The sequence below is a fragment of the Choloepus didactylus genome, chromosome 2 (assembly GCF_015220235.1).
Source record: "Choloepus didactylus isolate mChoDid1 chromosome 2, mChoDid1.pri, whole genome shotgun sequence".
Classification (NCBI taxonomy): domain Eukaryota; kingdom Metazoa; phylum Chordata; class Mammalia; order Pilosa; family Megalonychidae; genus Choloepus; species Choloepus didactylus.
In genome coordinates, this window is record NC_051308.1 from 19449897 (window position 1) to 19467686 (window position 17790).

Genomic DNA, 17790 nt, shown 5'->3' on the forward strand with positions numbered 1-17790 from the left:
AGTCCCACGGCTCTGACCCACTCTTGGTCTAAGGGCTGACCTTATAGCTCCTCTCTGCTCTGCCCACCTGAATGCTGTCTTCCAGTCTGCTTGGCCTCTGGCCGCAAATCAGGAGGCGTCTGGGAGGCAGACGCCCACGGGCACGCAGGGACATGATGAGATGACAGCCAGATGACACAAATCCCCAGGGACAAGCTGGCGCTGTCACCCTGGGTGCTCATCCTTCAAGAATCGCTGTTTGGCTTTCGGTTCTGCCCTGAGTTTAATGAGTGCCTAAACGTGGCAGCCACCAGGAAGCACCCCCAATGGATGGGTGTCCCTCCCCACCCTGCCTCCTCTCCAGCTGAACCCCAGGCCGAGGGCTGCACGGGGATAAGATGAGCTGACTCCTCCAAGCAGCTCTGGGTGAAAGCTTTATTATCCAGTTCCTCTTTACACAAGACTTTGTGGGGCTTGGTTCTCTACATGTGCTTTGAATGATCAATCCTATTAAGTTGCCTTCCCAGCAACATGCGGGCAAGTGAGGGTGTTTGCCAGGAGCTCGGTGGGCCGCGGTGCCCAGAGTCCAGCTCCTAAGCATTAGCCCCACGGCAGCTCTGAGCTGAGCTGGAAGGAAGGCTGGACTGCAGGGGAGGGCCCAGGGATGTGCTTTATCATGTGGGGAGGAAAATCAGGAGGTTAGAAACAAATTTTCCACCACCTTTCTACTCCCAAAGTCACCTTTGCATGTTTTCAGTGACTGGCGGATATTTTTGTCTTTAAGTTCCTTATTTGACAAAGTCAAGGGAAAGAGGGAAAATTGGAATTTTTATGTGCTTTCTGACAAGGTAGGAATGCTTATTCAATACTTCACCAATAAGTGCTAAGGATTGCCCCCAAGGATCTTGCCTCGATTAAATTTAAAAAGAGTCTGAAACCATGGCTCCCATCCCATGTAATGTTACAGTCATCATATCACTCATTCATCCATCCAATATGTATTGAGCACCTACTATGTGCTCTGTACTAAAGTCTAAGGGCACCACAGTGAGGGAGATCTCCCCTCATCCTCCTTTATGGGAGAAGACAGGCTTTAACCAAATCCTCACGCGCACATAATTACAAGCATAGGGAATGCTTTATAAACACATAGAACCAGGAAATTTGGTTGCACGTGTGGCTCATGGCAGGCTGGAGGGCTGTGGAAGTTTCCCTGGGGGAATGAGATTTGGAATGAATCAAGAAGGAGTAAGAAGGTGACAGGTGAATGGGGAAGGATGGAGAAGGTAGGAGGAGAAGCCCTCCAAGTAAAGGGAGAGCCCTGCTGGGGGCTGGAAGGGCTTGGCACACAGAGGAACTGAAAGGCCACGTGGCAGGAGTGTGGCATGCAAGGGACAGTGGCACAGACCATGCACAGAGAAGAGCAAGGGCCAGGCCTGCAGAGCCAAAAGAGCATCCTCAGGAGGCCCTCAATGTATTGGGAAGCCAGGGAGGGAGGTGAGTGGGGAAGGGCACAGTCTGAGTTGCATTTTAGAACTATCACTTGGGCTGCTGTGTGGAGGAATAGGGGAAAGGATGGAAGCAGAGAGAACTGTTAGGAGGCTACTGAAATAGGGCAAAAGATGACGGTGGCTTGGACTAAGCAGGTGGCAGAGAAGGAGTCCTGTTCAGGAGAAGGCTGCCTCGCAGGCCCAAGGGGAAGAGGTGCTCACCTCCACCCAAGCCTCACGCATAGGCACGTAGACAGGAAAGCCGAGAGCCTCAAGTGCCACACTCCAGGCACCAGATGTTGGCAAAGGATTTGGGAAAATGCCTCCTGGGCCTGTGGGCCAGCCATTCCCTGCTGTGTCTTAGGCTATGCCCAAGGTGCAGGGGGCTGGGCCTCGGCCTGAGACGAGAGCCTGCCCCTCCCTGAGCAGGAGCAGGACAAGCCCAGGGCCTCACCATTCCCCCCAATGACTCTGCCAAGGCCTCATGGGTACAGACCGTGGGGAGTAGATAAAGCTAGTCTTCGTGCACCCTCTGGACACTGGCATTTCCATAGCTATGTGCTCACAGAGGCCTCAAAGCAAGGAGCCGGAACCTTCTCAGACCCTACTTAGAGAGCATAGTCACCCAGCCCAAGAAATGAAAGTGAAGCCTGTGCTGACTTGTGTTCTCACTGCTGCCTTGTTCTCGTGCCCCGACCACCGCCCCCCTCCCCCAGGCTCCTACAGCAGTCTGCACCTGGCCCCTGGGAGCACCCACTACATTGGGGTCTTGGTGGTGGCTTGCAGTATTAGCCCTAGTTCTTCTGCACCCATAGCCTTGGTTTGGGAGGCACGCACTCCCTTGCTCCTTGACTTTAGGCTTGGCTATGTGATTTGCAATGGCCAAGAGTATGTGGACAGTGTGCCAAGTCCAAGTCTAAGCCTTAAGTGTCTCACATGTTTCCACTTGCTCTTTTGTATCTCTGCCATCACCCAAAGAGGAGTCTCTTACCGAGTAGTTGTTGTCCCTTCAGTTTAGGACTCAGAACGAACAAACATGGAACAAAATCACCCCAGTCATAGCTCACTACAGCCTGACCAGAGTCGCCTCAGTTGACTCACAGATCCATGAAAATAAAAGTTTATTGTGGTATGCTACTGAGGTGTTTGCAGTTGTTTGTTACACAGCAATAGCTAGCCAATACACCTGTTTCCTTGCCTTTAGTCTCTTTAGCACTGTGAGTTATGAGTGTTGGGACCACATTTATTATTCATCTTTCCAAGTGCCCAGCACACAGCAGTTGCTCAATAAATGTCTTGCACATACAAAGGAATTCACAAATGCACACCTAGACTATCCCAATAACCATACAAGCCTTCCAGGGATCCTCTGACTCAAGAATGACCTCAGAACAGACTACTCCCTAGGCACCCCAGGGACAGGCCTGCATGCCCAGTGTTGGGCCATCTTTGGGCCAGTTCTCAAATCAGACAAGTGGGCCAGCACTCGTCTTGGGATTGTATTTAGCTGTTCTCCTACTGAGCCGGTGTCCTTGGCTGCCCTCTCATGCTTCAGAGACAAACAGCCTGTCTTAGAAGCAATCTCTAGTGATCAATTAGCTGTTCCGTCACCCAAACTGATTTCACTCTCTGAAGTGAGGACACTGGGGAGGGACAGTACACACATGTCTATACAGTGGGATGGCAAGTTTTCAAAAATAGAATAACACTGGTCAGAAACAAAAAGAGGCAAGGAGACCCAGCAAGACCCTGCTGAGAAGCAGAACAAGGCTGGCCCAACTACTTGCCCAGCATCCCCAGCTCTTGCAGACTTGACATCTCAGGGGAAGGGTAGGCATCGGCCTGTTAAGGGGGCAGACAGCTCTCTGCCTGAGGTCCCCAAAGTCCAGGGGGTCTGCTGTGTGGGACATGGGGCCCAGGAAAGAGATGGGTAAGTGGGGTGTAGGAGGGAAGGTGTAGGACCTGGCATCCTCACCAGTTCCATGGCACAGGGTATCTGAGGCCACATACCTCAGCAAGTGCAGGGTACCTCAGCTGGGGTCAGCAGTACAGCCCGAGCACAGGGTGGGTGGGCACTGCCTGGGTTAAGGGACAGCAGGGGCTTTCTCCTTCCCGCTGCCTATGACTTCTTAGATGTTCACTTACAAAGGGGAACATGGGGGTGGGTTGAGGGGTGAGCAGCTATAGAGATCCCCAGGTTTACCCAGAATCTTCAAGGTTATTCGTACTCGTGGAAACAAGGTTACTTCTGGCCCGGGACCCAGGGCAGCCTGGGGTCCCCCAGAGAGCCACGAAAGTTATCATGTGCCGAGTAGCCGCGCACTCTGAGCCTCTGCAGGAGAAAGCACTGTGTTCAGAAATTCAAGTGGACCTTGGTTATGCGAGAACCTTGATCATGAGATAACAGCACTATTTTTGGAAACTAGTTTAAGGGGAACGCTTATAAATTACTTCTCTATCACTCGAAGGGCAGCTTCAGATCTTTTAAAGGAGGTTACAAAATAAACCTTGACAGTTTCCTCCTGAGTTGGGACTTGTATCTCTATTTTAAGCAAATGAACAGCAAGCTCCACATTTAATCTGGATCTATAAAGACATAGTTAACAGGTCTCATCTTATGAGTTAGTCACGTGTGTCCGTACAATACAGCTACCCAGTAGAGCTGGGAATCAGAAGACCAAAGCACCATTTTCTTAGCTAACACAGAAAGCTTAAATTAAGCGGACCATCTCTCACACCCTGGCAGAGGGAGACAGACACAATCTCATGTTGAAAACAAAAACAGCATCCCTTTGCATGCATCTTGCTGAAGAGATGACGTCAACCCACAGTCCCAGCTCCTCTACCAAAATGCACTTTGATTTGGGCTTCAGCTAATGACCCAATAGCAGTGATGTCCCCGGGGTGGCCAGGTCTCCCCATTCACCAAGAACCCTGAGGTCACGATGCACTCAGAAAAATGTCTTTTCTTTCTGTTTCGGTTACATTTTGTTCTGATTTTCCGAAGCTGGAAGCCAAATGACATAATGAAAGGGTAAGATCCAAGCCCTTATTATCCATGAGCCCATTGTCGGTGCAGCAGATGTTACATGGATTAAGTCATCCACAGAAGAATTATTAGGAAGGATATCACCCACTGTAAAATCAGTGCAATCTGTCCCACAGGGGTAGGCATGGTAAGTGGAAATGAAGAGAGGGTTGACATTTTGATTTAAAGCTCCAGTAACTTGCAGGTAATGTTTCAAGGTTGTTCTGTGCACAGGAGGCTAAGGAATAAGACTGAGGACACAGATTAACCCCTTAACCTGCACTGCACTTTTGATTGGCCTTGACTTTATCTGATGCAAATAAATGGGGGAGGGGACTACAAAACAAGTAGGGTGGGGGAAAGCCTTCCATCTCCTATGTCCTAAAGCTAGAGCTAGTCACAAATAATTTGCATGCAAGAACATCTTGCACGATGTATCTATTTTTTCAGACTTCCTTTAACAAATATTTATTAAGCATTTAATCTGGTCAAAATTAAGGACTGAGTACCTGTGGGAGGCTTAGTCCTCAAAGAGCTTATGGGTAGGACAGACAAATCCAAAGAAAGAGACAACAGAACAATAAAAGATAGCAGATTTTAAAGAGCTAAAGCAAAAGTAAATTGGATTTTCCATTAACTGACATATTTTGGACAATCCTTAAAAAAAAAAAAAAAAGTAAATTGGAAACAAAATATCTGAGGGGCCCAGGGAAGGTTGTTCAGCCTCTTTGGGCCTCAGCCTGTTCATTTGTCAGTTAAGAAATCTAAGTCCCATCTAGCTGTAATATACTATGGTACTAAATATCTGAAGTTGTCTGGAATTATAAAAGCTCCCATGTGGCTGAGCCCTCTACCACAGGACTTGCCCTTGGGAAGACGGTTGCTGCAAAGGAGAGGCTAGGTCTCCCTATAATTGTGCTTAAGAGCCTCCTCCCGAATGCCTCTTTGTTGCTCAGATGTGGCCTTCTCTCTCTAGCTAAGCCAACTTGAAAGGTGAAATCACTGCCCTCCCCTCTACATGGGATCTGACACCCAGGGGAGTGAATCTCCCTGGCAACATGGAATATGACTCCCGGGGAGGAATGTAGACCTGGCATCGTGGGACGGAGAACATCTTCTTGACCAAAAGGGGGATGTGAAAGGAAATGAAATAAGCTTCAGTGGCAGAGAGATTCCAAAAGGAGCCGAGAGGTCACTCTGGTGGGCACTCTTATGCACACTTTAGACAACCCTTTTTAGGTTCCAAAGAATTGGGGTAGCTGGTGGTGGATACCTGAAACTATCAAGCTACAACCCAGAACCCATGAATCTTGAAGACAATTGTATAAAAATGTAGCTTATGAGGGGTGACAATGGGATTGGGAAAGCCATAAGGACCACACTCCACTTTGTCTAGTTTATGGATGGATGAGTAGAAAAATAGGGGAAGGAAACAAACAAACAAACAGACAAAGGTACCCAGTGTTCTTTTTTACTTCAATTGCTCTTTTTCACTTTAATTATTATTCTTGTTATTTTTGTGTGTGTGCTAATGAAGGTGTCAGGGATTGATTTAGGTGATGAATGTACAACTATGTAATGGTATTGTGAACAATCGAATGTACGATTTGTTTTGTATGACTGCGTGGTATGTGAATATATCTCAATAAAATGAAGATTAAAAAAAAAAAAGTTTGTGAGCAGTAGGAAAATTTACCTATCTGATATATTACATCAAAGAGATACCATGGGGGCATATTAAGCATAAATCTTAAAAATTAGTATACATTTCTTTAATGAAGTAAATTCAAATAAAATATCTAATACATATGAAAAAAAAAAAAAAAAAAGAAAGGAAATGAAATAAGCTTCAGTGGCAGAGAGATTCCAAAAGGAGCCGAGAGGTCACTCTGGTGGGCACTCTTATGCACAATATAGACAACCCTTTTTAGGTTCTAAAGAATTGGGGTAGCTGGTGGTGGATACCTGAAACTATCAAACTACAACCCAGCACCCATGAATCTTGAAGATGATTGTATAAAAATGTAGCTTCTGAGGCGTGACAATGTGACTGGGAAAGCCATATGGACCACACTCCCCTTTGTCTAGCTTATGGATGGATGAGTAGAAAAATGGGGGAAGAAAAAAAAGCAAAAGGCACCCAGTGTTCTTTTTTACTTTAATTGTTCCTTTTCACTTTAATTTTTATTCTTATTATTTTTGTGTGTGTGGTAATGAAAATGTCAAAAATTATTTTTGGTGATGAATGCACAACTATATGGTACTGTAAACAACTGAATGTACGCTTTGTTTTGTATGACTGCATGGTATGTGAATATATCTCAATAAAAAAAATAAAAAATAAATAAAAAAAAAAGCTCCCATGTACAGATTACCGAGCCCCAGGGCAGCCACGGCTTCCCGGGAGGACCCCACACTGGTACGGAGAGGCCATGCTGTGGATGGCTGCACCCCTTGGCTGGACTCACGGAGGGATTTCCTGTGAGGGGCAAAGGGGTTTGGGAGATAGCAAGACGGGACAGCAGCCAGGGTGGGAGAATGGGGATGTGTCAGAGAGAAGAGCCTCCAGAGCAGAAGAAGGCAAGTAAGAAAACTAAGGAGAGCAATCAAAATTAACACTTTAAAAGCACTGGGATCTGACCAAACCAGGAAAAGAAACCCAGAATAAGTTCATTATCCAATAGAACCTTCTTAAACCAAACCCAACGTTTACTCAACAGTGCCAAAGTTTCATTCTAACACTACTATTCTAGTTTCCTAATGCTGCCAGAATGCAAAACACCATAAATGGATTGGCTTTTATAAAGGGGGTTTATTTGGTTGCACAGTTACAGTCTTAAGGCCATAAAGTGTCCAAGGTAATGCATCAACAATCAGATACCTTCACTGGAGGATGGCCAATGGCGTCCGGAAAACCTCTGTTAGCTGAGAAGGCATGGGGCTGGTGTCTGCTTGCTCCCAGCTTGCGTTTCAAAACGGCGTTCTCCAAAATGTCTGCATCAGTTTCCAACGGCTGTCTTCAAAATGTCTATCTCAGCTACAGCTACTGTTACTCTCTCAGCTCCTGTGCGTTCTTCCAAGTGTCCCTCTTGGCTGTAGCAAGCTGGATCCTTCTGTCTGAGCTTATATAGTGCTCCAGTAAATTAATTTAGACCCACACTGAATGGGTGGGGTAACACCTCCATGGAAATTATCCAATCAGAGTCATCACCCACAGTTGGGTGGGGCACATCTCCACAGAAACACTCAAAGAATTCCAATCTAATCAACACTGATACGTCTGCCCACACAATATTACATAAAAGATAATGGCGTTTTGGGGGACATAATACATTCAAACCAGCACAACTACCTTTTCTCTTGGCCCTTTTTAATCTGATGCTTGCAATAATCCTGCAAGGGACTGCTCATACATTTCACAGATGGGAAACTTGGAGTTGGCGTCAGCCCAAGGGCTACCCACAGTGTCGCCACTCCTAGCCTGCCTCTTCACCAGGGCCCCATGTGGAACTGAATGCAAAAGTACAAGTTCTTCTGAGTCTTCATATTTTCTAAAACTACTAAATCAAGACATCAAAATACTCTCCAAACAAAATTGTCCTTTTAGCCATTTCTCAAGCCACCAAATAGCCATTTGCCTGTGGGTGGAGGAAAGCACCCAGGTGGGCTGCAAGAAGGAAAGGCCATAGTCAATCAATAAAAGGAGGTCAGCTCTCTACCAGTTCAGAATTCCTGCTATTTAAACATCTTTTCTCAAACCCAGGGTATAAAATAAATTAGGTCTGCAGGAGTGTTGAACTTCAAGGTGGAATAAAAAAAAAAAATCCACTGAGACTTTTCACTTGGAAACTACATACGCACAGAGGATGTATCAATGAACCTGAACGGGGAGGACTCGGAGAATCACAGACTGTGGATCAAAGGAACCTCAAAGAGCATCTAATCCAAATGACTCCTTTATTCTGAGGAGGAGGAAACTGAGGCCCAGAAGGTCAAATGACTATCTCAAGGTCATAGAGCTGGTCATCAAGTTAATCTGCCAGCTGGTGTGTTCCAAACTGCAGACTGTAGCCTTCCCCTTTTGAGAAGGAAGAAAAGTCAAATATCCTTGCTCTGTAGCACTTCCCTTCCAGGACAGCAGGAGCACATGCTCGGTGACTTCGTCAGAAGAGTCACTGCCATTGCTGTTGTCAGCAACATTGATAATGCGCATGCCCCAAGGGTCACAAGGTCGGATGGGCAATGACTGGAGACACACAGGTGGTCCCAGAGAGAGAGACTTCCTGAGAAATGATTTGAAATAGAAGCACATGGTGGTGGATACCTGAAACTATCAAACTACAACCCAGAACCCATGAATCTCAAAGACAATTGTATAAAAATGTAGCTTATGAGGGGTGACAATGGGATTGGGAAAACCATAAGGACCACACTCCACTTTGTCTAGTTTATGGATGGATGAGTAGAAAAATAGGGGAAGGAAACAAACAAACAGACAAAGGTACCCAGTGTTCTTTTTTTACTTCAATTGCTCTTTTTCACTTTAATTATTATTCTTGTTATTTTTGTGTGTGTGCTAATGAAGGTGTCAGGGATTGATTTAGGTGATGAATGTACAACTATGTAATGGTACTGTGAACAATTGAATGTATGATTTGTTTTGTATGACTGCGTGGTATGTGAATATATCTCAATAAAATGAAGATAAAAAAAAAAAAAAAGAAAAGAAATAGAAGCACAGGAGCCAGAGGATGCTCAACATAACCGAGATCTAGTCCATCAGGATAGATGGCATAAGCCGGACACAAATGAGTGCTCACTGTCTGGCTCCATTTATATGAATTCCAAGAATAAGCAAACCTAATTTAAGGTGATAAAAGGCAGAAAAGTGGCTGCTTTAGAGTGGGTGGGAGAGAAGCACAAAGAAACTTTCCAGGATTACAGAAAGGTTCTGTCTTGATCTGGGAGGTGGTTACGCAGGTGTATATAGATTCTTGAGGTTTGCACATTTTAGTGTATGTAAGTTATGCCCCAGATAAAATCTAGTGAGGGAGGGGGAGAGTGGATCAAATAGCTACATTAAGAGGTGTGGCTATTCTGTCCCTAAAAGTATTCAGATGTACGTTCTCTGATGTCTAGATTGGGCCATCAGAAGGGGGCTTGGGCCTGTGACTTTCAAGGACCCCATCAGCCCTGAGAGTGCTAGGCCTGGCAGGAGAGCCATGTCCTCTCACAGGTCCCCACTAACAACCCTCCACCTCAGTCTCCCCTAATGGTTTCCTCAGGACCATGGGTGCCGCTGGTCCTGTGTAGAAAGAGCCCCTCCTTCCCCTCCACCAAACACACACATCAGAGCTCCAGGTGATGCTCCCAGAGCCTTCTGCTTCCCCTTGCCCAATCTCTTTCATAACCCTTCCTTTGGATCTCCAGTTTGCTCCAAGCTTCCCCACTCAGTGTTTTAGAATTTCCCTGGCCCCATGGCACCCATTCACCCAGGGAGGGACAGTTGCTCGTTCCCCAGCTTTGAACCCCACAGCTCACACCAGCCCACGCTCACCCAGGCTCAGCTCTCAGCAGCACCCTCTCTCCCTTATATATCCTGGGTTCCTAAATCCCCAAACCCCCAGCCTGGGCCAAAAGCCAGTCCCTGGGCTGACGGCTCTGTGTGTCTGAGATGAGATCACTCCAGGCCTGGCCTGCAACTTTCTCACAAGGATCCTCAGGTACCTTCAGGTCCCATGGCTAGAGGTCAAAACTCTTTCGACAATCCACAGTCCCCTGGATGACATGGTAATTTAAGCATGTAATTACATGTCGCTCATCCCATCTCAAATTCTATGTTGAAACTAATTGGTCACATGCCCCTGACCCAAAAGAAAGGAGGACTGTAAATCCAATTGCTCAATTTGGTGACACAAACAAGCGTATATTCAAAGAATTTAGCTCCAAGATTGCTCATTTGAGTTCTTGATTTTGATCAAGGGTTTATCAGCAATGACGTTAAAACTGAAAGGACTAGCAAGGAGCAAACATGGCGTCATGGCCCAAGAGAGTTTTTGTAGCCAAAGGACTAAAGAAACCACCGGACACGTTCTGAGACATGAGCCTTTATTATGGGGCTTACTGACAGGGTGGGAAGTTGAGTCACATTGCCCTGAATTCAGGAGCTTCTCTGAATAGATTCAGGAGCTGCTCTGAATGGCAGCCAGTTCAGAGCTCAACATGGAAATAGACCGCACTTGTTGGGGGGGTGAGGTGGGGGGGACTGAATAAGCTGCTTATAAGGGCTCGACATTCCAGTGGGTATGAGAAGAGAAGGCAGGGAGCCAGGGTTGGGGGGTTCATGCAATGTAGGGAGGGATTGATTGTAATCAACAAGGAGGAGGGGAGGATTATAGATTATCTTGTAGGTAATAGTATCTCAGGGAGTCTCAAGGAGGAAGTAGTTTTGGATATAGATTACATTTAGCACCTGATTTTACAAGGAGAATAGGTTAAACCTTAACTCTCCTAGGTCAAGCAAACTGCTGTGTGCAGTCTTCAAGACACTTGGGAGCCCAGGGCTCCCATACATGGCAACAGCAATAGATCAAGAATTTAAGAACTAACATCAGAACTTAGGTGCCTTCAGGAGGCTGCCTCCCAAGAACCAGCTGAGAAAGCACCACAGGGCTCCAGTTCTGGCACTGTCTGATCTGCACACCCCGTTTACGTCCGCTCAGTCAGTCCTCACTCCATGCTAATGAGGGAGACCTACAGTCCCCATTCACCAGCTGGGAAAAATGAGTTCAGATGACTAGTGAGTGTGGCAGAGTGGGGATCTTAAAGAACAATCACTTGTTCCTGCCCTAAGAGGGCTTTAGAACATAGCTGGCAAGACAGTAAGAACAGCTTACACTTATTAAATGATTACTATGGCTAGACAGCTTTCTTAATATCTTCCTATGTGTTAATACATTGTATGTGTATCTAACCCTCACAGCAACCCTCTGAAAAAAATACTATTAAATCCGAAGAAGCTGCAACTAAGAGGTTATGGAAGACTAAGGTCACAGAGCTGGTGAGAAAAATACAGTATATTCGACTCATTTGTTATTGACTGTTAGTCTCTCCCACTAGAATGTGGGCTCTAGGAGGGCAAGGATTGACTGCTCTGTCTTCAGGGCCCAGAAAAATGCCTGGCAGATAGTAGGTGCTCAGTAAAGTATTTACTGAATGAATGAGTGACAGGGCCGGGATTCAAACCCAGTAGTCTGGTCCAGACCTGAGCTCATAAACACTGTGCTATAACATGAAAAGTCAAATAATCATGCAAAATCAAACATGAATACAAGAAAACAAGGCAAGAACAAGAGCTGTCAGAAGGTAGTGGGAATAAAATTCCATGTGGATGACCCGGAAGATGTAGACACCAGGGTAGGTTAGTGAGAAAGATTCTAAATCTTCTCATCTAAAGTTCTTTGGGACCAGTTGAGGCCAGAGCCGCCTCTTCACATCCAATCCTGTTTATGGTACAGGACACCATAAACTCTGGCTGCAAGCTGGAAGTGTTGAGCGCATCAGTCAGCCAGGATTCCTGGACGTGAAACGAGGCCTGATTTTCTGAGAAAACAAAAGCAGATTGTGCTTTCTTCATTGCTCTGACCTCCTGCTGCCAGGTCCAGAGACATTTATTAAAACACTGCTCAGGCTTGAAAGGTCAGTCCACCGCTGTCCCCCTAGCTGTGTAGCTTAGGCCTCTGGCCAGGATCTCTTTAGAGAAACCCAGCCCCTTGGCAGTGACCCCGTCCTAGAGCTGTGACACGGGGGCTTTGCAGCTTGCCACACCCAGTGGGCCTCCCCCCCCACCCCCCAGCTTCCCCAGCAGTGCCTCCCCCAATCGGTCTTGCCACTTGTCATGGCCCACTGGGAGACAGCTCATAGCTGCAGGGCTGAGGGGACCAATACACTCTCACCCACTAAGCACGGTGGCATCCACCTGGGAGCTCTGCTCCAAACGTGCTCAGACCTGTCTGCCCCATGGTGGCACGTGGTAAGGCCTGCCGCACTCACACTCAAAAAGCACCTTATAATTTTTAAATCACCTGCACTATGTTTTCTTATTTGAGTCTCCTGATCTGGGCAGACACTATTAACCTTGTTTTATTGGTGGGGGAAAAAAATGAGAGGTGAAATAACTCAGTCCAGGGCACACAGTGAGTCAGCAGTGACCAGGACAGAGCCCCAGTCCCAAGACACACCAGGTCTCCGGGACGGTGCCCGAGCGCTCAAAATAGGCCAACCTCCCTCACCACACATTTTAAAAAAAAGAAAACGGATGGTGTGGAGGGTACCACCCTTCCCAGGAAAACAATAACAGCAGCAAACCCTTTCGGTTTCTCTTGGGTGCCTCAGGTTCCTCATATCTCTGCATTTCAGTGGTTTCCCCTGAATCTATGTATCAGCAGCCACTGCCCCTAGGAATCTGAGAAAGCCCTGCTGGATCTTTTCAGTCATGAAAAGCTTGTTTTACCCCAATACAGCAAAGCCCTTTAAACAGAGCAGTTGACAATTCCGGAAGACACAGTGACATAACCTAGACATATTTGCCTCCAAGCGAGTGGAAGCAATTTGGGATTCAGGATACACACCAGACTCTTCCACAGCTGCACCAACAATAGTTACAGGGAAGAAGTCAAGACAGGAGAGGAGACTTGGGCCCCTGATCCCAGGTACCTAAATCAGCCAAGCTTTGGAAGGAAGCCACTTCAGATGTTCATGTTGAAACAATGCTGCAATATTTCTCAGTTTCCACTGAGGTTTCTGCTGGATAACAGTGAATAACAGCTGTCAACAACTCAGGAAGACAGCGGCTTGGTTCAAGTCTTTCTTTTTTGCAAGTGTTCTTTTGTAAACATTGTACTGCTCTTTTCAGCGAGGGCAAAATAAAGGCAGGCACAATGTCTCCAAAGGGGCAGAATATTTCCACGTATGTTCGTGCCTTTGTTCTGTGTCTATGTCTGAGGGGTCAAACAAAGGTCCTATATTAAGAGGAGAGTGTTCTTAAAACATTGTCCAAGGAGGGGTTATTTGACGCACCCTCTACTATTTGCTAGAAGGCTCCTTTGGTCTTTACAAAAGTTTCAATAAGAGTTTAAATAAAATAAAAATTTAAAAAGTCACTGTGCTGAAAAGAATTTGAAAGGTTTTACAAATTGATTGTGCTGCTCTGCTTAATACTTAAGAGTAGCCAATTTGATTTTGCCTAATTACTAACTCTGCAGTCAAAGCACCTGACTCAGCCGAACATACTCAGGAATAATGGACACGCTGTGTGACTGTGGCTCACCCCAGGTCCTGTGCGTGAGTCATCCAGTGCGGCTGGGTTCAGATGCCTTTCTCCTGACGAGAGCACAGTCCTCTCACCTGGGCCAGCTGTAGTCACCACAGAGGGTTCAAGGGACCTGACCTGAGAGATGACAGAGTGAAAAGGCAAGAACCAGTCCTTTGAACTCTTTACTCGGCTGCCAAAGCATTTGGTGCTGTCAGTCAGATGGTTCCAGGCAAAGGTTTCATAGGTGAAAATGTGGAGCCAACTTCACCAGCATCCTAAGACAAATTCACAGTTGCTGGGCACAGCTTTCCCTCCCACTGCTGGAGGCATGCCCTACAGGATCCCCCCAAGAGTATACACTTGAAACAAGAAGCCAAACATGGCAGGAAGGACCTCTGATTTCTATTTCTGAAAGCTTCTTCATCTTTTCCCCCATTAAAATTTTCAGTTACTTCAAAGTTATTTTTCCAAGGGATGGGATATATTGCCTTTCCAATGTCTTGCCCAGAGGCAAACCCCCAAATAATAATAACCATACCTTATGGATTGCCCACCATGTGCCAGGCACCTGGCTATAGCATCTCTTGTATTCCTTCCAACAGCCTCAAAAGGGGTCTTTTCTCCATTTACACGGTAAGGTAACTGAGGCTCAGAGATATTAAGTAATTTTCCCCTGGTCACACAGCTAGTAAGTGACAGAAACAGGACTAAACTCAGGTTTACCTCCTTCCAAAATCATACAACTTCCTAAAAGAAGAGGCAAAACAGAAAGGACACTTGCCACACAACTCACTCTGAGGCCAAGTCCATTTACATCACCAACTAATCGGATATTTGGAAAACTCTGGGTCCCTGTTTGGAATGATCTGTTCCAGCTGGGATGGAGGCCACCCCAGGACCTAAACACTTCCCAGCCACTCCTGGAGTGGCTGGCACCTAGCAGGCATCCAGTGATAGTAATAGTTGCTAACAGTACTTTTAGTGATAGTACCTAGAGCTGAAAGTCAAGTGCTATTTGCATGAGTTGCCCGGATGGATCCCATTCAATAATTCAGTGAGCAAGAGGATAACAAACCACATGAAAGAAATCAGGCACATCCTTTGGAAGACTACTTGACAGAACATGGAAACACCAAGGCATCAGGTTTCTTCCTAAAATTAGAGCTTCCATACGGTACTAATAATGATGTCTGGGCTCCAGGCAAAGTGCTGATCTGTCTGCTGTGGCTGCATCCACCTTCGGAATATATTCCCCGCACATACGTGGGTAATCACACTCGCATCTATCAACGAGGCTACGGCAGGTCCTTCCGTGGGACATAAAGCCAAGACCAGAGGAATTGACTTTGATAGGGCCGCAGGAGATCAGACCACCACAGAGGCTGCACACTTCTGCTTCCCAGAGAATGGAGAGCAGTCCTCCTGGAGGGGTGGGTGAAAAGCAGTATCCCAGGCATGGACCCAAGACCCTTGTCTGCTCTAGGAGGAGGATGGAGCTTCAAGGGGTCCTGGAGCCCCTTCTGTTGTATCCAGGCAGATGTTACCCAGTCCCTAGCTGACAAGAATCTACCCCAGCCTCGTTGGCCCTCACGTTGGTGATCCCTTCAAAATCACACCCAGGAGCTTACATGCATAATCAGACAAAAGAAATGAACTAGAAAGGTGAGATTTTGAAAAATATTTATTATTTAGTGGTTCTCAAACATTATAGTGCATCAGAATCACCTAGAGGGCTTGTGGAAACCCAGACTGCTGGTCCCCAACCCCAGGGTCCCTGATTCAAGTGTTTTAGGGGAGGGCCTGACGATTTTCATTTCTAACAAGTTCCCAGGTAAGGCTGATGCTGCTGAGGATCACATTTGAGAACCACTGTCCTGATTATTTAAAGTATGTTATTTAAGGGCATGAGAACATTGCTCTGAATAACAAGGATATAATTATTGAATGCTTCCCATGTGCCAAATATTTTGCACCCATTGATATTTACCAAGTAGAAATTAGTATCCCCATTTTACAGACTAGAACTCTGGGATTCGGGAGTCTGAGTAACTTGCCTGAAGATAGTAACCAGCAGAGCTGAGATTTTAAGTGAGTTGCGATGACTGAAAGCCCACCTTCTTTCCACCTCCTGCCCTGTCTCATCTGGCAACCCTGGGTAGGCATTGTAGGGGGCAGGAGGAGAGTACAAGCAAAGCAGAGGCATCAAACAGGATGGCACGTACTGACAAGGACAAAGGGCCGCACAAGCTGATAGAAAACTCACTCTGCTGCCCAAGAACTGACTGGCCCCCTTCGGGAAGGATGAGGTCATGGGGACTCCAGGCCATGGACTCTGAGCTGGCCTGGCCTACCAGAGAGAGAATCAGGTGACAGAGAGGATTCTTGAGTTACACTTGTCCTCAAAGAGATGGTAACTTCAGTGTGAATTATACTGTAGCTGACAATCCTAGCCTCCTGGTGTGGGAAGGAGAGTTGAGTCTGTCATAGCCAAGATGAGTCCTTTAGGGTTGGAGAGACTGTGTTGCCCAGGGGCCTTTGCCAACTACAAGGAGAGGGAGGGAAAGCAACCCCCATTTATTTAGTACCTACTACAAGCCAGGCTACTCCTCATAGCAACAGTCTATTTTATGATAAGGAAACAGGTTCAGAGAGATTAAGTAACTTGTTCCAGGCTGCACAGAGACTAAGAAACTTGGAGATGTGATTTGAACTCATGTTCCTGGAGGACAAAGCTTGTACTCATCCTCTGAATGACCTTATAGAATATGAGGTCCAGAGCAGATCCTAAAAACCTTCAAGTTCAGCTCCCTCATCAGACACACGAATCCCTCCACAATATCCCTGCCCGGTGATAAACAGTCTAAACCTGGCACTCTGTTGTTTGGTGGTTTACAGAAAAGTCTTTTGGCCTCACATTCTACCTTTGCCTCCTCCCCACAAAGGGTTCTCTCTTAACATGCAAGGATATTGCTAACACTTGTATTAGTTTCCCAGCTGCTAAAACAAATACCACACAATGGGTTGGCTTAAACAATGGAAATTTATTGGCTCACAGTTTTGAGGCTAGGAGAAGTCCAAAATCCAGGCGTCAGCAAAACAATGCCTTCTCCCAGAAGACTGGCCTTCTGAGACCGGCTGCTGGTGATCCCTGGTCCTTGGCTTTTCCATCACATGGCAATGCACATGGCGGTGTCTTCTTTCTCTTCTGGGTTCCACTGACTTCCAGCTTCTGGCTGCTTCCCATGGCTTCCCTTTCTGTATCCAATTTTCCTTTGCTTATAAGGACTTCAGCATTATTGGATTAAGGCTCACCCTCATTCAGTGTGGGCACACCTTAACTAATAACATCTTCAAAGATCCTATTTACAAATGGGTTCACACCCACAGGACCAGGAGTTGAGACCTGAACATGCCTTTTGTGGGAGCCATGATTCAATCTCCAACAACACCCTAACCCTTTCCTGCCAATGAGGAAGTTAGCAAGGGCAGACCTACTACCTAATCCATGTGATTTTGAGGTAGGCGTGACCAGGCCACAGACAAAGGATCTCCCACCGTTTCTCCCCTGCTTGTCTCTCTGGGGTGGGAGGGAGCGCCATACTGATTGAGCAGCTGTGTTTCAGGCAAAAGAGAGGGATTTTCAGAAGGCATCTGTGCCACTGCATGATCTGAACTGGAACCTCAGCTCTATTTAACTTGTAACAGGAGAGAGCCTCCCAGAGCCACAAAATCCTGACTGAGGCAGAGCCACGATGTCCACAGGCTCGCCTCTGTCTAGACACCCTGAGAGACTGTGCCTTGGGGCTGCTGCTAGACCTGTGACCTGACCCATCTGGGAAGGCAGTTTCCTGTGCTGACGTGGACCGGGCCGCCAGGCCGGCCTCCTTGCTGCACGGTCTCAGTGACATCTGATCAGTCCTGGGTCTCAAAAGCTGCCCAACAGGGTTTTGGCTTTTAAGGCTGGTCCACTGCAAGAGCTT